Source organism: Parambassis ranga, chromosome 19, assembly GCF_900634625.1.
Source record: "Parambassis ranga chromosome 19, fParRan2.1, whole genome shotgun sequence".
Classification (NCBI taxonomy): Eukaryota; Metazoa; Chordata; class Actinopteri; family Ambassidae; genus Parambassis; species Parambassis ranga.
The window spans coordinates 15345018-15366902 of record NC_041039.1 but is presented as its reverse complement, the minus strand read 5'-3'; positions in this window follow the sequence as shown (position 1 = coordinate 15366902).

Below are 21885 nucleotides of genomic sequence, written 5' to 3'. Positions count from 1 at the left end.
TGGCACAGGAGCAGAGAACGGCAAGTGAAAACAGAAAGGAGGATGCTGCCAGAATGTCAGCTGGGTCTTTACATGAGATTGCACACACCATGGAACATGTGTTCAGCGTGTCCCATTTCCTGCTGAGCAGCTCTGTTTTATTGTTCAGTGATAAATCCTGAGATTTGTCACAACTGCCACATTTTTCATTGTTCAGATTTGTATGCCGCTGCTGTCTTCAAACTGTGTACAATGTGCTTTAAAGTGATTGACACCAGTCAGATAAAACCTTTCTTTTTTTTTATTCTGGGATATTGACACCAGTCAAACGACCTGAATAATACCAAATAATAGCTTCGTGCACGCAGTCAGTTCCATCATTACAGCAGCACAGGGCATCAATAAGTTTTCATTATGTTGAGATGCCATGTCTATATTATGACTTAAACAGTGCCCAGCAGCAAGAGCTGAGTGCTGACATCATGAAAGGGTCAACAGCTCCTGTCTGCGGCTGTGATATTTCCATCAATAAGACTTCATGTTTCCACACCTGGATGTCCTCTCTCCTGTAATGATCAACAAGGGGTTGCCATCAGTCAATACAGTATTATAGTTTCTTCCCAGGGCAAGAGACGATGAAAGCGTTGTCTTCATCCTGCGCCTCCAGTTATCAAGGTGCAGTCCAATGACCCCGTACTTTTAAAACAACATATTTTTTCCCTTTATAGTTCGGCACAGAATAGAAATGTTGAATTCCAACATTTGGAATTTGAGGCTTGTCTTATTGACAGGCCTAAGAATGCGAGCTACATGTGGGGATAGTAACAGCCGCTTCCTTTGCAGCTTGATCCAACAAAGTCACCAGGGTGTTGTTTTGTTGTTGTTGTTTTTGTTAAGTATTGATCTTAATGTTGCGCTTCATGTTTGGCTTCCATCAGGGAAAAGATGAGTAAAGAGAGCATTTAGAGAATCAAAAGATCTTCTTTTAAGCAAGGTTATCACCGCGCTTTCTTCTCCTTTTTTCCCCTTTCTTTGTATTTTGAGTGTCATTTTGTTCAAATTATCGACAGCGCCTTAGGGAAGGTGAAGCTGAACCCTTTAAACTGTTATTATTGTATATACAAGTGCTGCTTCATATCCTGCATGTTGTTCATAATTCAAAGCGGTGTTTGTTCACCGTGGCTTCTTCTTCTACACTTTACCATGTAGCATGCGTCCCCCCGTCACAGCACTTTTATAGTCATGCTCACTTCGGGCCTTAGCCTCTTCTCCCATAGGAGCCTATTATCCTCCTTAACATATGCAAAAGCTTGCTGGATTGTGCATCACACTCACTTAGGGACTTGACACACTCATATTATGAGGCTGGTAGTTCCGTGCGGGCTGCTCAGCATTATTGTAGGGGTGCTTCTCATTTAGAAAGCTCTCCTCACTCTGAGGGCTTTCACAAAGAAAGTCATTATAAGTTTTGAGCGAACATGAAGGGTCATACATCAGAGAGAAGATGTTATTATGTCCTGGTATGAGTTGAGGTAACCTAGAAAATTTACAATTTAATGACAAGATGGAAAACTGGACATTATTAATTTGATTCATTTTCAGTGTTTATACTTTTTTCCGGTTTAAGGTATAACCTTGCATTCTTTCCCGCTAACACATTTTTTTGGTATTTTATTCACCTTTGGGCCACCGCATTCTTTTTTTCTTTTTTTTTTGAGAAGCAAAATGTTTTAAATATTTTTAATTAGATTCGAGGACACAGGAAAAACTAGCAGTTTTTCTCATCATCATCACGTCTGTTCTGAAAGCATACGCTCAATAGAGATGGGGGCACCTCAGCGACACTTTGATTTCAGCTATGAAATTTTCATTTGAAAAAAAAGAAAGGAGGGAACATATTGCTCTCATTCAAATCTAACTTTGTTCCCTCAAACTGGAAGATTGGATTTTCTTAATTAAATTATCCCCCTTGTTCACATACTCAAGGGGGCCATTGGCTCAAGGCAGTGAGAAAAATGTGTCTGGGTTTTTGGATGCACGGCTGGCATAATGCTGGTTTGTGAAGAGAATGAAATGTTTTGTTCTGGTTGGACTCCTTTTTTCCATTCCATTTGGACTCCTTTTTTTCTAACTGGCCGTCCCTGCTTTCTTCTGTGCTCCTCTGTGTTGTGCCAGCATCAGCCCTGAGCCTCTCACCGAGAGAACGCTTTGATGTGTCCCCACTGTGCCGCCGCCCCCCTGTGCCCTGATTGGTGGATAGCAGGCGGGGCTGGCGGGGCAATGTGGGAGTGGATGGGGGATGAAAGCGAGCAGGGCAGCGAGGGGGCACCTGCACACAGAGCCTTGCCTGTGTGTCTGCTTCATCTTCAACTGCTTCCCTTGACCGCAGGCTGAACTCCTGTGTCAGCGACCATCACACGGTCGCTATGACCTCCCTCTCCCTTTCTCCCCCCTCTCTCTCTCTCTCAATTTATTTTCCTTTTTCCTCTCTCCCTCCATATCCTTCTCTTTTCTTTCTCCCCCTTTTGTCTGTCTGTCTATAAATGTGTTATGAGAGAGTAGCAGATGACAGGTGAATGTCTCTCTGTGTGGAGTAATAAGCAGAATATGATTCAAATGGAATTCCTTCTGTATTCAGGCTGCTTTACCAAATAAATTCACCAGACATAACTTTAATACGTGATCCTGTGTTAATAATAATCACTTTAATAAAAGTACCACTAATGACTGAAGACTGTAAAGTGAACGAATAATATGGGACTACATCTGTCAACTCTAAAGCATTTCTCCTGATTCTCTGTTCTGTGGGAATTTGATTAACCATAAAACGGTGTATTATGTCATTCCTATTTATGCCATTTAGAGCCGGCAGAAGGTCAGAGCACCCCTTTTTTTTAACTTTTATTGAGATGTCCCAGCAATAAGGGTACTGTTTCAGCACAGCTGTATGCCCAGACAGGCCAGCGAGAAACAATGAACGTCTCTGTGCCATCATATTTCAGACTTTGCAGTAAGCAAGAGGAAAAAGAGGTCCGGGCTCACGGCTAAAACATGGTGTTAGCTCATGTTACTGACGAAACTGGTCAGTGTTACAGTCTGAGTGACAGTTTTTTTCATACATACGTCAAGATTAAAATGAGATTTTAACATTTTTTTTCACCTTTGTTGAGAAATTATATATCAAACCATTCATTTTTGTGTCGCTCTGTTTTTGTAAATTATGTAAAAAAACAAGAATCATTACCTTTATATCTTTACACTTCAAAGCCTAAAACACAACATTTACTTCAGTAATTGCGGTGATAATTGACATGTGTGTGCACATATAGGGTGTATGATTTTGTGTATCCTCCTGAGGTCAGAGGTGGGGCACTCTTCTTATCCTGCAGATGTGCAGTCATGTCTTCCCTCCACTATATGATTAGGATGTGTCTGCTTTTTAGCGCTGTTTGGTGTACACAGATCCTAGCTGACCCCGTGTAAATGCAGTTGTTGCAGAGGTGACCTGCTTGTAAATGAGGGTCATGGTTCAGGTGCCAGAGGTCACATGAGTTGGCCCTCTCCTGTGCATGAGGGCACCTTAGTGGCTGCCACCACTTCGACCCCCAAATGCTGAACGTGCATTTGATTGTGTTAGGGCCAATAATGTATGGAGCTCCAAGGCAACAGAGAGGTCACCTCTGGGCCCGTTGAGATGTGAAAGGTGACAGGCACCAGGATCTAAGCCAATACAACTCAAAGAGCATCTGTCAGATGTCTTCGACAGGAGTGTTTGCTCAGCAGTAGGACTTTCTCTTAAAGAGACACAAGACGTCTATGGGCAGGAAACATTCTTTAATGTGATATGAAGCAGTGCACCATATAAAAATGCAGCTTACTTATTTAAAAAGTAATAAAATAGCATCCTCTAAACCATCTTCTATTGATTTCGGCCTCGTTTACCTCACCTAGATGTTTGAAGGGAAGCTCAGTGTGATTGTTAAAGAAGTGTAAGATACTTCCAAGGCTGCCTGTGTTTGAGAATTTCAGAGCAAAGCATCACAACGCACAGCACTTAGGCCAAATCCCAAAGGCCGTGACTGGCGCAGCGTGTCCCACATTAGCTCAACCACAGCTCCCTGAAATGGACTCGCCTGAGTGGAATGAAACCCATAAGGCACCGTGCACACCACGCCAGCGGCTTTATCAGACAAAGATCAATGGACGGCAGCATTCACTCAGAGCACCCAAGCTGCAAGGACAAATACAGTATCTTGGGGGGGGTTGTGAGAGTCATTGATAGGCTTAGGCTGTGTATGTGTACGTCTCACCCCCTTTAATCAGGTTTCCCAACAGCAAACACTGGGCGTCAAGTGATGCGTTTCAGGCAGCGAGGCCTTTCAGGCAGGACAAAAGGTAGGAGAAGCTGTGGGACTCGGGGCTCGGCCCTCTCATTCGGTGAATGTCTCTCAGTTTTCCAGTGGAGCTCAAAAGGCCTTTGCCCTTCCAGCTGTAAAATTGGCAGACAGGGAGCCTCAAAAATCCCCTACAACTGTGAGTCCACACAAAACTGCAGCATTTACTCTGAAGGAGCTAACCAGGCGTTAGCACGCCCCACATGTGTCGGGCTCTGGAAACAACATTATTCTGCGATACAAGTGAAGACCTACACCTGTCTCTGTGTTTCATCCCCATTATTTACATGACTATATTTTGCATGATGAACATTACTGTTGAGAATCGCTTCTTATTATTATTAGGCTTTATTTATTTAATTGCTTTATGCTTTTAGTAATTTGATGAAGATCTTCTCCTTTTCCTTGCTGTAGTTTTGGGTTAAATAATCTGCCGTATGCTATAATTGCACCAACTGCATTACATCAAACACACTCAGTGTTATGTTCTTGAACTCAACATAACCCTCTCTGTTTTTTTTTAGCCAGTTGTGTCCATGCTCAATTTGATGCTGGCACATTGCTTCAGTGTAGCGATCCTCATGTTCACCCGTCTATAAATTAAAGCACTAAAGTGCTGGAGGTCTGCGTTCATCATTATTGCATCACAAGCTGGTGAACTGAACTACACTGGAGCCACAAAGCCCCTCAGTGGGGAATATCATTTATTTATTAAGTGGCCCGTGACTTAAGAGGATCATGTAACTTATGAGGGATTTATGATACACACTGTAGCATAAAACAACTGATGTGCATTTAGACACAGTAACAGGTCATCATTAGCAAACTGTTTGAGCAGTTTGAAAAATACTTATAAGAAACACATGTTCTTTACAGGTGTATGTGATATTGTGGTTAGTTTGATAATAATGATTATTTAAAATTATGCAAAAAGATTTATTTATAACAAAATATCTACAGGTGCTAGCATGCTAACTAGTTAGCCATAGACTGTAACTTTGTGTAATACTGCAGGCTATATAACACATAAATGATAATTGTAAACATGAACATACATTTTTTACTTGTTTTTCTGCCGCCACCATTATTTGGCAGCTGGGTTTCTCATCTATAACAGTGCTGTACTCAACAGTCTGCTGTTTGTTTGCCTAAATGTTGCCTCGAAATGTTAGTGAGTGTGAGTCTGTAACATACCATGCGTCACTTATTGTTTGGAGATTGTGATTTTCTTTCTTTGGGGTACAAGGACGTACCTGTAATTTTAGGTCCCAGGGCTTAATTTGACCATATTCTGATCCTAGAAAGTGACTGAACACATTCATTAGTTTGTGGAGCAGTTCTCATTGGAATGTTTTTGGGTATATGGACAAGATAAATGTGTTTAGAAGATAAACTATTTCACAGTTTAGTTGTTGTTGTTGTTGTGGAGTGATTATTTCTGCCGTGGCAGCCACTCCGTGATTCTGTTCTACAGATGAGTATCTTCTATAGGCTTTGAGTTTTCCATGACAGTAGCTTCACCTTCTCTAAGCCTCATATTAGCCGAGAAAGAAAACACACCGTAAATGTTTAATCACTTTTTTTTTTTTGACTATATCAGTTGTTAGACAAAACACATGGTGAAGCAGCTTTTAAAGCTGGCACTGTGAAGAGAAGTATAAAGCCAAATGACTGCTAATTAGAATGGTAGGTGGTCTTTCTTAACCTTTTGCAAATTTCTGAAATTGGCTAACGACAAGGTTGCGACATAGGCACAGGGACACTTTGAAGGAGGACAGTAGAGGATATGTGCAGTTGACACAGAGCACATCAGTCAGCGCCTGGCCATGTTGTTTACATGATTCATAGGACTCGCTGCTCATCACGGCCTGTGGCACTCTGTCAGGAAAAGAGAGAAAGGATTGTAACTTTGGCCCTATTGTTTAACAGCTCACAAAGACGGAGGACACAGAAATTATTCTGAAGAGCAGGAGGCACACGGTGGAAAATGACCTTTAACTGCACTTCCTTAGCTGAATCTCATCCAATTAGAGCACTGTATATTTTCCCTAATAGCAGCTGATGAGGCAGGGCGTATGAGCGAGCACGCCCGACCGGCGTTGCTATGCAGCGAGATGGCTGCTTAGCACCAGAGGAGCGCTAGGGAATAAGTGAGCAGAGAGCTTTAATTTGATAGGGTTAGAATCCTGCAGGCTCCAGGGTCGCGGGTCACCAGGAGCTCGTCTCACACTGAATATGAAGAAATCAGAAGTAAATTGCTTACATCTGCTGCCAGTGGCTGTGAAGGCTGTGATTGGCTCCCAGAGGTGTGCACTATCTAACACAGGCAGCGGAAGGGGGCCTTGGCGCAAAGAAGGCTTGTAATTGGAGTAATTCTGCATTAATAGATGTTAAAAATCCTCCAAGCAGCTGCTTTGAAAAGCAATGCCTTCATGAAATGCTGCAGGATCATGGGGGCGTTTTTTTTAATCATCTTCTTTAAATGTCTGCGCTGCGTTCCAATCACAACAGCCATCTGTAAAGGCTCTCCTTCCCTGATGATGGCAGTGATGGGTATGTCAGACAGGAGAGCGGATAAATAAGGTAAACAAAAGTGCCATGTGAAAATTACCTTCCATAAACACTGTTCACAGTCTGGATATGAGAGGGAATATCATGTGATATCACTGCCAATGAATAATGTTACATCAGGTCAAAGTTCCATGTGCTCCATATTGTCTCCTCCATGTTTCCATCTATAGGTTCTATACCAGCTAACTGGATGCTGTTTGTCTTGTATCCATTGTGATCACAGCTGAGCTATTTCTCCATGCTTCAAATATTTTATTATAATTTTTTCTCTTGTCAGTGTGACACTGTCTAGTGGTTCATGTTACTCATCACAGCCCCTGCTTTGGGACTGTGTCCAACAGAAAATGGGACAGGCTGTGAATTATCACAAATGCTCTGGCAAATGACACTTCATTGGAAGGTCTTTGTCACCAATTATGTGTCTATTAAGAAACAGTCAATCAGTCAATGTGCAAATAGCTAACCCTCCAAGGGCTCAGCTATTGACAGCATCCTGTCAATAGTCCATCTGATATGATTTAGCCGTGGAAGAACTATGTGCTCACCACTGACGCTTGACAATCCTGCTGAATGTTCGGAGGCTAACTTCCACTCTCGCTAGCTTATTGACCAACAATTATTTTAATGAGCCTTTTTAATGGAAATGTATTATTCACTGCAAGGGAGCTGAGAGCTTGCTGTGTGTGAACCTTTGATTACAAGGTCTTCAGCACATCAAGCATAGGTCATTCCTTTGCTTAGCCAAATAAAAGTTTCCATTTCACATCAAAAGCCGCACATTTTTTTGTGTTATGTAACGCAAATGAGCCACTTTCCTCTCATCTTGTGGCCTGCAGCATATTATGCATCAGCTACATTTGACTAAACCAAAACACAAATTGGATGTCTGGCAGACTAATTTGATTTCCCCCAAAAACCCTGAAACCCAAACCCTGTTAGTTACCTCAAATGATGGACGCTAATATTGTGTTTTCAGCATGTAACTGCAGCTCGGGCAGACTGTCCCATCCCAATCAAAACAGTTGCTTCCCAAATGTTATTACATTATGTTGCCATTTTCAGATAAATGACTGTAAAACGGCTCTGCATCACCGCTCACGTCCGCGCACAAACACATTACATTTGCTGGCTTACTCTGGTTTCACAGAGCCCCACTGTCTCAATTTAGTAACTTATATACTTGAGATAATGTGCTTCAGAGCCATCACTGTGAATAAAGAAGCAACATCCCTTAACTACATACAGCATGGGCATGGAAGTAAACACTTTTTGATCATGTAAAATTAGAATGCAGAATCCCAGAACACCCCCCCCCCCTCCCTCCCTCCCATACAGTACAGGCAACACAAAGTTAATTCTCCGTGTTTTCTGTTTGGAGGACATCATGCTGCTCTGAAAGCTGTCAGCAGAAGAAAACAGGCATAGCTGCTTCATATGGGTGCTGGGAGAGATGTTGGCTGCTGCTTTTCAGACACTCTTCCTGTCAAAGACTTGACAGTTAGCAAATTATAAAATGAATGGCAGCAAGTGTGACATTGCATGTGGCTTAACCAGTCAGGCTGGTTGCAGCAGTATAGTGTTCACATTCTGACACAGCCTGATGGATAATCAAACATAGCAGCCACATGCTAATACACTTATGCCTCAAATACAGTTATTCCTTGCCATTGCAATGCATGTGATTTGCCTCAGCTATTTGCCATTAGGTAGATAAGTGCATCTTTTCAATTTTCCCTCCGAGCACACAGGAGACTCTTTATGCTCAGGATAGATCAGACTGGCAGTGAGCGAGCTAAGGACCTGATAGTCCTCAACTATCCACCATAATTACCATGACAGACTCACTTAAGCTTCTCCTCCATCTAGCAGTGTTACGGACATGGATAGATCTCAGGATTCTTGTTGTGCATAATGGTCATACACTAGCAGTGCAAAAAAAAAGAAGAGAGGCAACGGCATCTACAGTTCAGACCTTGTCCTTGTAATAAAAAAAGTGTCACAGTCAAAAGAGGTGGTCTGAATTTATTCCACTGGGATGGTGTTTAAAGACCGACAGGGATTAGATTAATTAGACTGTATAGGAAGTCAAGCACATTGTCAGTCAGCTCTTTTCTTTTTATTTCTGGCACATAAACAAATTTTATTAAAGACATAAATACAAAATAAAAATGTACCCAGCTGAAAAATTAACTTCAAAATAAAGCTTTTAGAGTATCAGCCTTCCCTGGAGAATTTGAAAATATTCTCTTTGCTCACGTTTATTTTTACACTCATTTTCCTCAACAAGCAGAAATGATGTGATTCCTCTGATTTGGCACATTTGAATAATACTTCCTTGTTTCTGATTTGATTTGTGTGTGTGTGTGTGTGTGTGTGGGGCAGGGGGAATAAACAGATAATCATTAAAAGCAGAGTAGTCTCCTGCTCATAAATCAGTGGTGGGTGTTCCAGCTGAGGTAGCTCAATAAGCTTTCCCTTAAACATTGGCCCATGGTAATGGGAATATCTGAGGGTCAATCGGGGTTAGGCAGTCTTCCTCAACAGGAAATGAGCTTTTGGTGGGCTGTGTTCCCAAGGTAATGAGCAATGTGTGTGTGTTTAATCTTAGCTAATATTGTTATAATAACTAGATAAATTATTAAAAACAAGCAAATGGTAACATTCTAAAGACCACCAATATGACCCGACTTTGTTGTGTTATTTTACAACTTTTAACAGCGCGGTTAGAGCTGCATCGTAAGTGTGGGGGTGTGGGGATGGATGAGGACACTCTATAAACATATAACCTCCGTTTTCTTGGGGTTAAAGGTCATTACTACATTACTTTTACAAGCTTCTCCAGTAAACTTCCTTTCCATGTGCATGTTTTTTTACTTCTTCTTTAATTCTTTGTACATACACATGCGTTCATTTCATCCACAGAAGTGAGCCATCAAATCTTTGTTCTTTTGCATCCTGTTGTAAGGTCATTATTGCCTCAAATCTCCTGTAAAAGCAGCCGAGGCAGCGGCAAGAGGGTATGAAATTCATGTCCTAATATGCAAAAACGCTCCATATTGTATAACCGCATGCATCTGGCATGATTGGGCAATGTGGGACAAATAGTCCTCGGCCAAGGTATTTTGCTACTCAGCAAAAAGCTAATATTGAGGAGTGGAACCATGCTCACAATTACCATGATAAAGGTGAGCAGGGAGGGAATAAATTATGGAAAAACTTCTCCGCTGCCTGACCACATACCTTTTTTTTTTGTAAAAATCCCCCCTATATGAATACAATACGTGTTTAGTCCAGAAATCACAGAACAAATGCATCAAATAAATACTTTATTCATGTGGAGCTAATTTCACCCCTCCATTTTGATCACGTCATTCCCTCTGGAAAATTGCAATTAAGTTTGGAGAGATAAAACATGCCAACTACTCTGCATTTCAAGGCTTGATTGGCCTATCAGCTAGTCAGTATGCTGCCATGGTTTTCATCACTGTTAATTGATCCTTTCTTTAATTAATCTGGAAAGGAAAGCCCATATCTCTATCCTGTCTGATCGTCCCCTCTGTCTGTCATAACACAATAAAGGGCCCTATCCGACTGCTAGTAACTCTGCCTTAGCTTCTCCCTCTGGCTCTCGGCCAAATGGACTATTTATGGTGCACCTATCTAATGACGAGTCCGCTATATATGGAGTTCAATGGCTGGGTTCATTAACAGTGCTTTACGCGGCTACTCCTAATTTGCATGCAGTGACACCTTGCTTTTAATATGGATGTGAAGGTTAGCACTAGGCCGTGCCACTTTCTCAACTAGCAATAGTCTAAATGTTGTTCTTCCAGCTCCCCCTGCACCTCCACTGTCACAACCAGTGCCATGTTTTTTACTCTGATTCAATTACACCCCATCTATTTTTTTTCTCATGCTTTGTTCCTCTTGGTGCATGTTAGACTGCACCTCACACCAATACAGAAAATACATGCTTTAGAATCTAAAAGTCTGCCTTTTCTTTTGTCTTCAAATCATCACAAGTTTAGAAACTGTGCATATTTTTCTGCGAGAACAAAGGTTTCTATACGTCTTTGTTTTGATGGGTGTGGTCTCAAACCAGGTTACCTCTAGACTTTTTGAAAAAAAATACTTTCTTTGTGCACGGAGGCAAAAAAAAAAAAAATCTCTCTGCCCTCTCTTTTGTGTATTTTAACAGTTGGCCTGTGATTCTGACAGCTCTACCTGCTGTAATGGTTGCCTCTAGGAAGTGTGAAACAAGGTCTTAACACTTGGCTTTTCACTATGAATGTGTGGTTCTTTCTGTGCTCACAGTTAAAGTTACAATTGGACCATAAAGCGTTTTTCCCCAACAGACTGTAAAGAAATGGATGGGAGGCAGCTGAGAAATGAACATGTGAGTATCTGTTTCTGTCTAATTAAATCCACAGAACAGCCTCAAGCCTTCCTCTGCCAAGACCGGATTCAGACAACTTGAGGGATACTGTAGCTGCCGTCTGTGGTAGCACACTGCCACCTATTGTTCACTGCGTCTCCTGAAACCTTTGTCTGCATCCTCTCTTGATTGCTGAAAAGACAAGTTAGCTGGTAACAGATAACTGATGATAGTGACATCAGTCATCTGCTGGCATGAAACACTCTTTTAAGATCACATATCTCTTTTGAAGGCTTCTTTATTACTATTTGTACAACACATAGGCTACCTCTAATGGCACAAATCATCTGAGCAGGAGAGTAATGCAACCCTAGCTCTTATGTGTTATCATTGTGAAATGTGTTTTCTTAGTGTGGGATTCTGCAAAGGCCCGTTTGTTGTTGTTGCTCTTGAGAACAAAGCAAAAGAAGAAGTGGCAGCTGGAGGAGCAATTTTTGTCCATCAAGGGCTATTGAGAGTTCAATTATTTATCTTGTGAAGTGTTCCAAGGATGTGGTCAGCTCATCAGGGTTATAATGCATGGAGTGAGAGGACATGTGCATGGAGCATAGGGAGGAGGATGTTGTTGTAGTCTGAAGAAGAAGAAAAAAAAGTCAGCTAAAGCTAGTTTCCAGATACCAGCACTCCCACGCTTTGTGTGCAGCTAATGAGGAAGTCTTTAGAAACAGACATTGTTCATATCTCTGCTGGTGAGAGGACAAAGGTGCGAATGGTAAACACTTGACTAACTTAATCTGGCAATAAAAAAAGCAACAAAATAGTAATTCATTTTTAATAATATTTCTTTTTCACAAAAGGGAAACCGAAGGTCGTAGCCTGCTGGCTATACTTGGAACCTGTTTCGTCTTAAATTTATAAAGTTATGTGGATGTTCACTTTGAAAAGTACTTTTAAGTTCTGTTAGACATTTTCGATTGTAAAAATCTTCAAACTGTTAATTAACTGTCAATTTTAAATTAAAATACAATTGTTGAATTTGGAAAAGAAAATTGAAGGATTCAAGTGATATTATGAAATGACAATATTATCTACTTTTCATCAGATGCAATATATTATACAATAAAATAAAATTGATTTTTAACAAATGTTTCAAGTTTGATAGTGAAATGCCAAAATCCCAAAGTACAAAAACAAATGTTTAGATTGATACACTATGTAGTTTGAAATATCTGGAAATGTTGGATGCAGTACATGAGCAGAATTCCTGCCAGCATTCCCTAAAGGTGATCTTTGTTTTAAGTGCGTATAGAGTTTTAAAGCAGCCAACAAACACTTCCATCCGATGTTGGCCCTGCTGAACCCAAGGTAGGCAGAGTGGCAGAGGAAGTGCAATACTGATCAGAGGGAAATTTATCATCTGCATTCTAAGCCAAGAAGCCCTGGGCCATAATTTTTCCAGCAAAGATACATAACAACTGTTAATGCAGAGGGATGGCAGCACAAAATGCATTACATCCATAAACAACGTCAAAGTCCGGAATGACATCATCAACATGTTTTTTGGTCCATATTGCTGCATAGTATCAGAGCACAACAACAGACACACACACACACACAATGGGTCCACCAGAGTCTTAGCATTTTTATTCAAACCTCAGAACTTGTGTGGTCACTTGTGTAGAAATGTGTAGAAACACAAAGCGGATGTGAGATCCAGTGAATTTTGAGCTAAAACTGTGCCTGAGGAGAAATCCATCACCGCTTTATTCCAAAAAAACAAAATGGAGCACTTTCAGAATTCCTGCTAATGTCCATCCATTTCTCTCAGTCAAATGGACTCCGGAGAAGTGACTGATTTTGCACTGAACTCAATAATCCAAAGCCTGTGCAGTGCAAGTCGTGGAGTTCCACTGTGCGTATGTTAACACCATTAAATCACCTCAAATGCCTACATGATTCAATTTTTTTTTTCCACAGTGGACGACAACTGAATTGAATTTCCCCAAAGTGGCTGTCCATTTCCTGTCTGTGTGTGTGTGTGACGAGTGGCTATGGGTTGCTAGGGAATTCAGACCCACTCTCCCATTTACTTAACTCCCATATCACATTTAGCACAAAGTGTGCGGCTGCCCATTTTTCACAAAATAAAAATCAAAAAAAGTATTAAATGAGAATGAGTCACATATTATTTAAAACTTTCATGAGCTGGGATGTGTTTTTTTTTCCTCTTTCATAAAACCGCATGTCACTATCTTGGATGTAGTGTGAAAGGATCTTTTTTCTCTCTCTGTGGCTCAATAGTAAACCATATTCAATGCCTAAATTTTGGCATTGCAGCCAGATGAGGCTCTGGCCTTGTACAAGCCTGTCAGTGGCACTCTATAGCACAGCAGCTCTTAGTGGCCATGACTCCATGACCTGCTTTCCCGCTCCATCATGAATAGCTGCTGGCACCTCTCTCCAGCCTGTCTACTAGATGAGAAACAAGTTTAAAAAGATACACCATTTTTTTTTCAGTACCATTATATTTTCCCCTTGATTATGTTATTATGCTATATGCTACGTCCGTGGAGTTCTGCACAGTTTGACAACGCCCTCCGGGTCAGGTATAAGAATAACAAAAAAGTACTCTCCCTCTGTGTTAGTCAAAAAATGTTTGCATAGTTGCCCTACTGTTCATGCAAATGCTCAGCAGGAATTAAAAAATGCAGAGAAAATGTAGGAACACAGCCCTGCCTTGTGCGTTTATTTCCCCTTAAAGGACATTAAAACACTAATAAAAAACACCATGCTGTTATCAGTGTTCCCTTTTACACTTCACTACACTGTTTTTAATTCAAAAATATGAGACGCCTAATCAGTTCTTAGATAAAAAAAAAACCTTTTACCAGGAGTGCAGCTGCAGACGAGCTGAGACAGACGACGTGCTCGTAGGCTGGGGAACACTGATTCCCTCCGACAGACTGCTCCTGTTTGCTACCTGCTTAATCCCCAGCATTTTAAAACAGTGTTTGGAATAAACGGACTAAAGGGAATAGAGCACCTATAAGAGCTCAAGAAATGGAGAGCTCTATGGGCTTGATTGGCAGGCCTTGTCAGTGAGTCTCTTCCTGTAAGAGGCACCTGCCTCAGCCCTAGTGGGATCACCGCTCCAAAGTGAAGGCGCAAAGGCATTGTCTTAATTATCCCCACACCCCCGCCTCCCACACACACACCACACCACAGCACATCTCAACAAGAAGGGAAAAAAATACACAATTAACGGTAAGCATTTAGGGGAGAGAGATTATTTACTGGGGCCCATCCAGTGGAGACAGACGCTCAGTGGTCCTAAGAGACAAACATGTCCATCAGCTTGGGGAAGCCGAGCAATCCAATTAAAGTGTAAGTCTTTCAGGCGGTCAGTGCTAACCAGTGGTATTCATCATCCACCATTGACATTGCTTTAATAATTTATTTATCCAGACTTAAAACATTTAAAACATTTTTAACAAAACTACCAAATGTTTGCAGGAACAGGCTCAAATAGGCCTTGTTGGGAGAGATGCTACGTGGAAGACTGACCGCTCTACACTGACCAAAAGAATTCTTATAAAGCCAACAATGCAAGGATGTGACAGCAAAAAGATTCCTGCACTCACTATAGTGAGGAGACTTTACCACAGACCCTCCAGGCTGAGGCAGGAAAAAAAAAAGATTGCTGCAATTCAAAGAGCAGGACTTTACTTGGAGAGGCAAACCAAATGAGAGTCTGGGCCTTGGGTCCCCAGGTCAGCTAGCAGGTGGGAATGAGATGAAGCAGAGCAGAGGGGGAAAAAAACACAGGATGGCAGAGTGGGGACGTCACATCTGGGCTGAATTAGGAAAGTAATACAGCGGGCGCAGAAAAGTGTTTGAGGATCTGGGAGGCAGATCTCCTTTCCTTAGGAACAGCAGGTTAGTATGTCAGCAGGGAGTCCAGATGAGAACGATTAGAGCTGGCCTTTGAGGAGCAGGTGCCTCCTCTACCTCTGCTGCTTAGCACTGAATGGATGGTCATTAATCTTACATTGTCATAAGGCATTTAAGCAGATGATACTTTATGAGCTTGTCAAATTCCACCTTGTATGTGGTTTGTTTCAAATGCAGACTTTTCTGTGCGTTGGATCATTATTAGAGCAGTACCTCATTACATTCAACAAGCCTTGAAGTTGCAAGTGATGGAAGAAAAGGAGAAAACAGGGCCTCTTAATCACTGTAAGTGGATTACCTCACTGAACATTACATCATGGCTGATTCTGTGAACACAGTTTTTTTGACAATATCATGTGGCCAGTAGGTTCAACATTGCATGACCAGTTGTTGCCAACTGTTAAAGAGGAGAAACATCCACTGGCGAAATGCTCTAAGAAGCCAAGAGTAACAACAGTGTCTCCTCAGTAGTCTCATAATTCCCCCTATGGCTCTATCACACTCACTGTCTCACTCTGGCGGCTCTGGATAGCGGGGACAGACACTTTTGAGAATCAATTCAGCGCTACATTAAGTAATCTAGTAATCATTTACAGCAACTGTTTTTTTGGACAAACAGAAGCATATTAAACAGGCACTAATGTCACTACGAGGACCACAGAACGGTCTGGGTGCTATCTGACTTGGTTACCTCCTCCAGCAGTACAATGAAGTGGAAGATCTCCCTTTTCACTGCACCATTTCCACCCCATTTCTTTGTAGTTCATCGTTATCCCAATCTCCAAAACAGTTCAGTCAGTCATGAGGCTCAAAAAAAAGAAAAGAAAAGAAAAGAAAGAAAAGAAACAGAAAAAACAAAGCATGAATCTGCTCACAGGCAAGTGGAAAGAGCAGCTGTGGACACAGAGCACTGCATGAGAACTACAGTGTAGGTGTTTGTCAACATAAAAGGCTCTAGACAGACAATGGTACTAGTTCACAATTTCATTGTTCATGTCAGGTAAGGATTGCATTTCCAGCACATTCAGGTCCACTTAAGCAATGCGATATAGTGATGCACCTAGCTGCATAATGGGACTTAATAGTTGGACAAGTTGACTGTAAAACATTTTTTGCTTTAGGATTTCAAAACACAATTTTCTGCAGGCTGCTCTGCACGAAACCTAAAGTACTTTAATGAGAGTTATATGGCGCGTAGCTGTGAGCTATCCTAAACCCTAAACTCTGGACAAAGACAAGGAGATGGAAAAGAAATCTGAGCCAAAGGCAGTCTAGTTTGAACAGCTTTACAGACTCGCCTCAAGTGCTCTGTGCAGATTTCGGGGTGTAAAAGAATGAAAGCGGTTATTCTCACCTGGCAACAGTTTTCATCATAAAACAAAAGGGTTGTGTTTGGTTATTCTTATTCTGTTGGAAACAAAGTGATGTCTGAAGAACATTTAAAGGCCTCTGATACTGGCAAAATGTTTCCATTACTATTACAATAAAAGCCAGAATATGTAGCACACGTAGGCTTCTATTCTTATTGTTGTATCTAACAGTATAAATCCTCCATGTTTGCTAAACATCACTTTGTACATAACAAGTATTAACTAAACTACAATTATCCCCTAAATTGTAGCAGTAACTAAATACTTTTTTTTTTAGGGACAACTTTTCTGAACTATTTTTCTAAGGCTGCCAAACTTTTGCCAGACTGAATGCCTTCTTGCGTCGATGTATTTAGGATGGAGGTGGCTGCAGATCAGTAATGATTTACAAATAATAAGTGGAGGAATGAACAAATCAATAAATCAGTAGATCTCTGGATATTTGTGAGCCAACCTTATTTTTTATTATTATTTTATTTATCTGGGTGTTTTATTTGTTTTCAGCTCTCCAAGGCAGGAGCAGGAATCCCAAATTATCCAGGGGGTTAGGGGGCGCAGTGCCCCTGAGCCCCGAGCCCCATAGCGGAGGTAACGTATTCAATGGCCTGGGGCGAGTGGGGGAGAGGAGCGGCCCTGCTGCATACTGATGGCAGGGAGAGAAGCCAGTAATTGGAGCTGCAGAGGAGAGGAGAGAGGGGAGAGGAGAGGAGAGGAGAGAGAGAGGAGGAGGAGGAGGAGGAGGAGGAAGAGGAGGAGGGAGGGGGACAAGCACTGGGAGATGATGGCTTTGTTTTCTCTCTTCCTGTCTGTGCCGCTCAAACTCCTCCTCCCAGACCTCGCTCTCCCTCACACTCACTAAGTAGAGATATGGAGAAATTGAATAGAGATACTTACTAATTGGTCTCTTGCTGCTTGCTTAAAGGACCGTAGACATTCTTTTTCATTTGCCTATTGAAACTAATAAACTATGTCTCTGTGTGAGTGTGTGTGGAGTGATTCAAGGATTACATGAAGCGCTGTGTTGTTCTAATGGAGAAAAAGAGGAAGGTGTGAAAGACTACTGTAGTTTTGAGAATGGTTGTTATTGTTATTAAGACTGAAAGGAGACACTGAGCTCAGTAAAATGAGCATGTCCTTTAAAAATCATAGACTTGCCTGTTTATAATACCATATCAAAGCTTGACTAGATCATTTGCTGCTTTGTTTCTCTCTCTCTCTTGTCGTGAAACATATGCATTACATCCATGAAAGCCAATTTAAAGCCTGTGCTGTCTGATATGATGTAAATTGGTAAATACTGTCTTAATCAGAGCACATCACAGTTAATTAAGAAAATTACTTTGACAAACGGTTTGAAGCCGGTGTAAGAGCTCAAGCCAACATTGCAATCAGGCTCATTCCTTATGGTGGTGCTCCCTCATGTGGGTGTAAGGAACGATGGAAAAGGCTGTTACATACATTGTCGAGAAGAGCGGCGAATGCCTAAATACTTTCTGGCACATAAATCCCCACTAGTACCTTCTGTTGACACAATTAAATGATTTGATATATGCGGACAAATGCCTTTAAAGGAGTGGAAGACGGAGGGTGGCGGGGAGAAGTCAGTGCTGCTGGCCAGTCTGCCCTTAACAGGTTGAAGCCTACAGGTCAGTAGAAGGACGTGAGCAAGTGGAGCTTTCATTTCCTGTCAAAGAGGAGCGGAGAGATGCTTTCCGAGGCATCAGTCGCAGGCTAATTGGGCCCTGGTGGGTGACACTGCAGCATCATAAATAAAACAAACACAGTTGTGGTGTTTCTGCCACTGGACTCTTTAAACCTTCATCACAGAATAAGCGGTTCCGAAGAAACAGCCAGCCTAATTACTCTGGTACAGGGTTGTTATCTTTTCTGCCTTGCTGTAATTGATCCTCTTTTTTTCCTGAATGCATTTATGTTTTTAATCATAAATGAGAGCATGCATTGCCTGAGAGCTTGAAGACCTTGTAGGAGCCGATAATTAGCCACTGTGGTTAATGGGCCTAACTGTGCTTGTGTGCTACATGACTCCATGGTGTCATAACGTGGCAGAGCTTGGAGGAGACAGTGCTCTGGGGTGATACACGTGTGATTAGTCTCCTCACTTCACCGCAGCCCTCTTCACACCTTAGCTTTGCAGTCAGAGCCTCAAACCTCTGGTGTAGAAAATTACACATCTTAAACTGCACTCACTAATCAAATCTGCTCCGTGTGAACCTCTGACTGATCCCTGACCAGCGTGGAGCTCTAAGCGTTTCCTTTAATTTGGCTAGAAAGGGAACATGAAATTCTGAAAGTATGTTTTTTTTTATGTGCAGCAGATGAATGGTCTCTTTAATATGTGTGATGCATTTCTGTGTTTGTACAGCAGCATGTATGCTAATTTGGATACAACTTGCCCTGGGCCGTGAATTATAAATCAGGCTAATAGTGATACACTTTAGAGTCTCCTGCTTCTTTTAAATTCACACTGACTCAAAACACATCAGCTGCCCAACTGTCATGTTGTGCATTCTTCATTCTGCTGGCTTTGCTGATGATTTCACTTTGTTATTCAGCCAGTGGCTCCTTCCATGGGACCATATATCCATATTCATTCTGAACCTATAGAATGTGTCAAATAGAGGTGTCCTAATTGTGTCCTTGATGAAAGGCTATTAATATTGAACACTTTCACATTCACCCATGTGCCAGCGCTAAGGAAATGTGTGTTTTTTTACCCCCTCCTTCTTTCACTGAGACAAAAAGCAGATCTGTTCATATCTCTAATGATACCTGATTCCCCAGGGGTTAGTGGCGAGACTAGCTGTGGCTTTAGCAGATTCATCAAACAAAATATGGTGCTCTTTCCTCAGGAGGCTCAGAGTCATATTGCGTTATATCACTGTTAATTAGAATGAAATATGCAGTTCAATTATTCTTTGTATTGTTTCCTGACACATGTGCTCGTGCTAACTATAGAGCACTGATGTAACACCCAGTGTTAGAAAGCTTAACACTTTATTTTGAAGCTGTTTTATTCCCCTCTATTTCATTATTCAACATAATAAAGTAACCATTCCATACAGTGACTATAAAAACAAGCCATTTAAATAGCTTGAAGGTTGTATTTATTATGTACGGTGCTGTCACGATTCTGGCAGTAAGTGGCCTGATTGGCTGGGTGGCCTTGTGTCCCATGTCACATCACTTTTTTTTTTTGAGGCAGGCAGTAGCTGTCCTGTGGCCAATGTCAGTACCAAACAACCTCTGATCCTGGAACAGCAACTGTCAGGCCTGCACCTGTAACACCAAGACCTTGTGCCCCCCCACCCTCCCGTCCACAATGCAAGGTTGTGCATAGACATGCTTTGCATCTCATCGGCACTCATTGGCCCAAGCAATACTCTAGAGACTGGGCATGATCCCAGCTGTTGTCTTCATTTTAATGCACTCTGAATAATATTAAAGCAGAATCAGTTGAATTTATTAATGCAGCTTGCCCCTTGGAGAGATGCTTTTAAAGGCCAATGATTTAATTTCAGCTCTTAAAGGCCATCTTCTATTCTTGATGCTATAAAGAATTATGGCTTTTGCCATCTCTTAACACCATTGTGTACTGAGGGCCGCAAAATGAATTATTAGTAAACTGGAGCTATTGAAAACAGCTGCTATTAGTGAGCGTTTTTCTCCCTGTTGTTATCTGCATCATATTTCTAGAGACACCATCAATCCTACTTACAATGATTTACATCTTCTATCATCAAGAGAGAACAAACCACAAAACAAATCATTTTTTAAAACTCCCACTGCAGCCTCCGCATGTGTGTCTTAACACAGAGTAACTGCGGCAACATTAGTATGTTATGTCATTTGTATTGTGTGAGCTGCAGCAAATCCTGCTCTTTATTGGTGTCAGAGTTCTGTCTGGAGGCAGACCATAACCTCTGCACCATTAATTTAGGCCAGTTGGGAGCTGCGGCACAGCCACTGATCTCCATGACCTGCTTCTCAGGTGGTACAAGGAGACTAAATAACACATGCATAAGAGCTTTAACACATGTAAGTCAACTATGAGTGGTGCTTTTGTTACTTTGTCCTACTGTGTGCATTATGTCTCTCAGAGAGGAGGTCAGAGAACCTTAACAGCATCGCACATGTAGCAATTACTAAGGAGGTGTTCAGAACAGTGGCTTATTTAAATGAGGGTTTTTTTTTTTTTTTTTTTTGCTATGCATCTCTTTGTAAAGCAACGCAGAACCGCAACAGAGAGAAAGGATGCAGTGTTCTCTCTCTCACTCTGCACTTGGTGGTTTGACGCCCGCTCCGGGGCTGAACATCAGAGGAGCGGCTGCTGAAAAAACAGGTTGTATGGGTCCTTGCACACAGCCTGCCTGTGGTGCTGCCTGAAGGACTGCCATGGAAACAAGGAGTGTGACAGGCTCCGGGGGGATCCGCCGCAGCTGCAGGCACTTCCTTTTTGACAGCCTGATGAAGACATCACTGCCACACCATGCACAACAACAACAACTACTGGAGGAAAAAAAAAATATGATCAGACAATGTTAACTGCTGTGTGGCTGAAATGTTCATTAGCAGGCTTGTAAAACATCCAGGGATTTCCCCCCCACCACATTCAAGGGACCATATTGCACTGTGGCTTCCTCTGGTGAGATCTGTAACTGTCCCGCGAGAAAATACATTGATAAATAATTCCTTAAATATGATTACGCCACTTTGAGGAAGAGCTTATGTGTGTGTGTTTGTGTGTTTGTGTGTAAGTAGGTAGCATGAGTGTGCACTGGCGCATGCAAACTCAAATCAACAATTGTTGAAACCCTGTCAGACACTGCTGTATGATCCATTGAATATGAATGATACAGGGAACATCCACAGTCCACAACCTCAGTGCCACAGATTCTAAGATTTGACAGCTTGGAGGCAGGCAACCATGGTCCCACAGGACCTTTGTAATGTCACTGGCAGCATTTGCCTCAATAATATATATGTCCATGACACAATCTCAGTAGAACTTGAAAACTGCTGTTAAAGTGATTATTTTTTGCTAATCAGGGTTTAGTACCACTAATTGTCAGGTTCTGATTTCTACGCGTTCTTTCAGAGATTTAGATGCAATTTAGTTGTTTGCTGAAATGTCGATTAAAAGTACCAGGGGAGTATTGCTTAATTGGTTTCACCTCTTGGGGACATTTCATTGGGTCTTGCCAGCGATCTGCTCTTACCCACTACC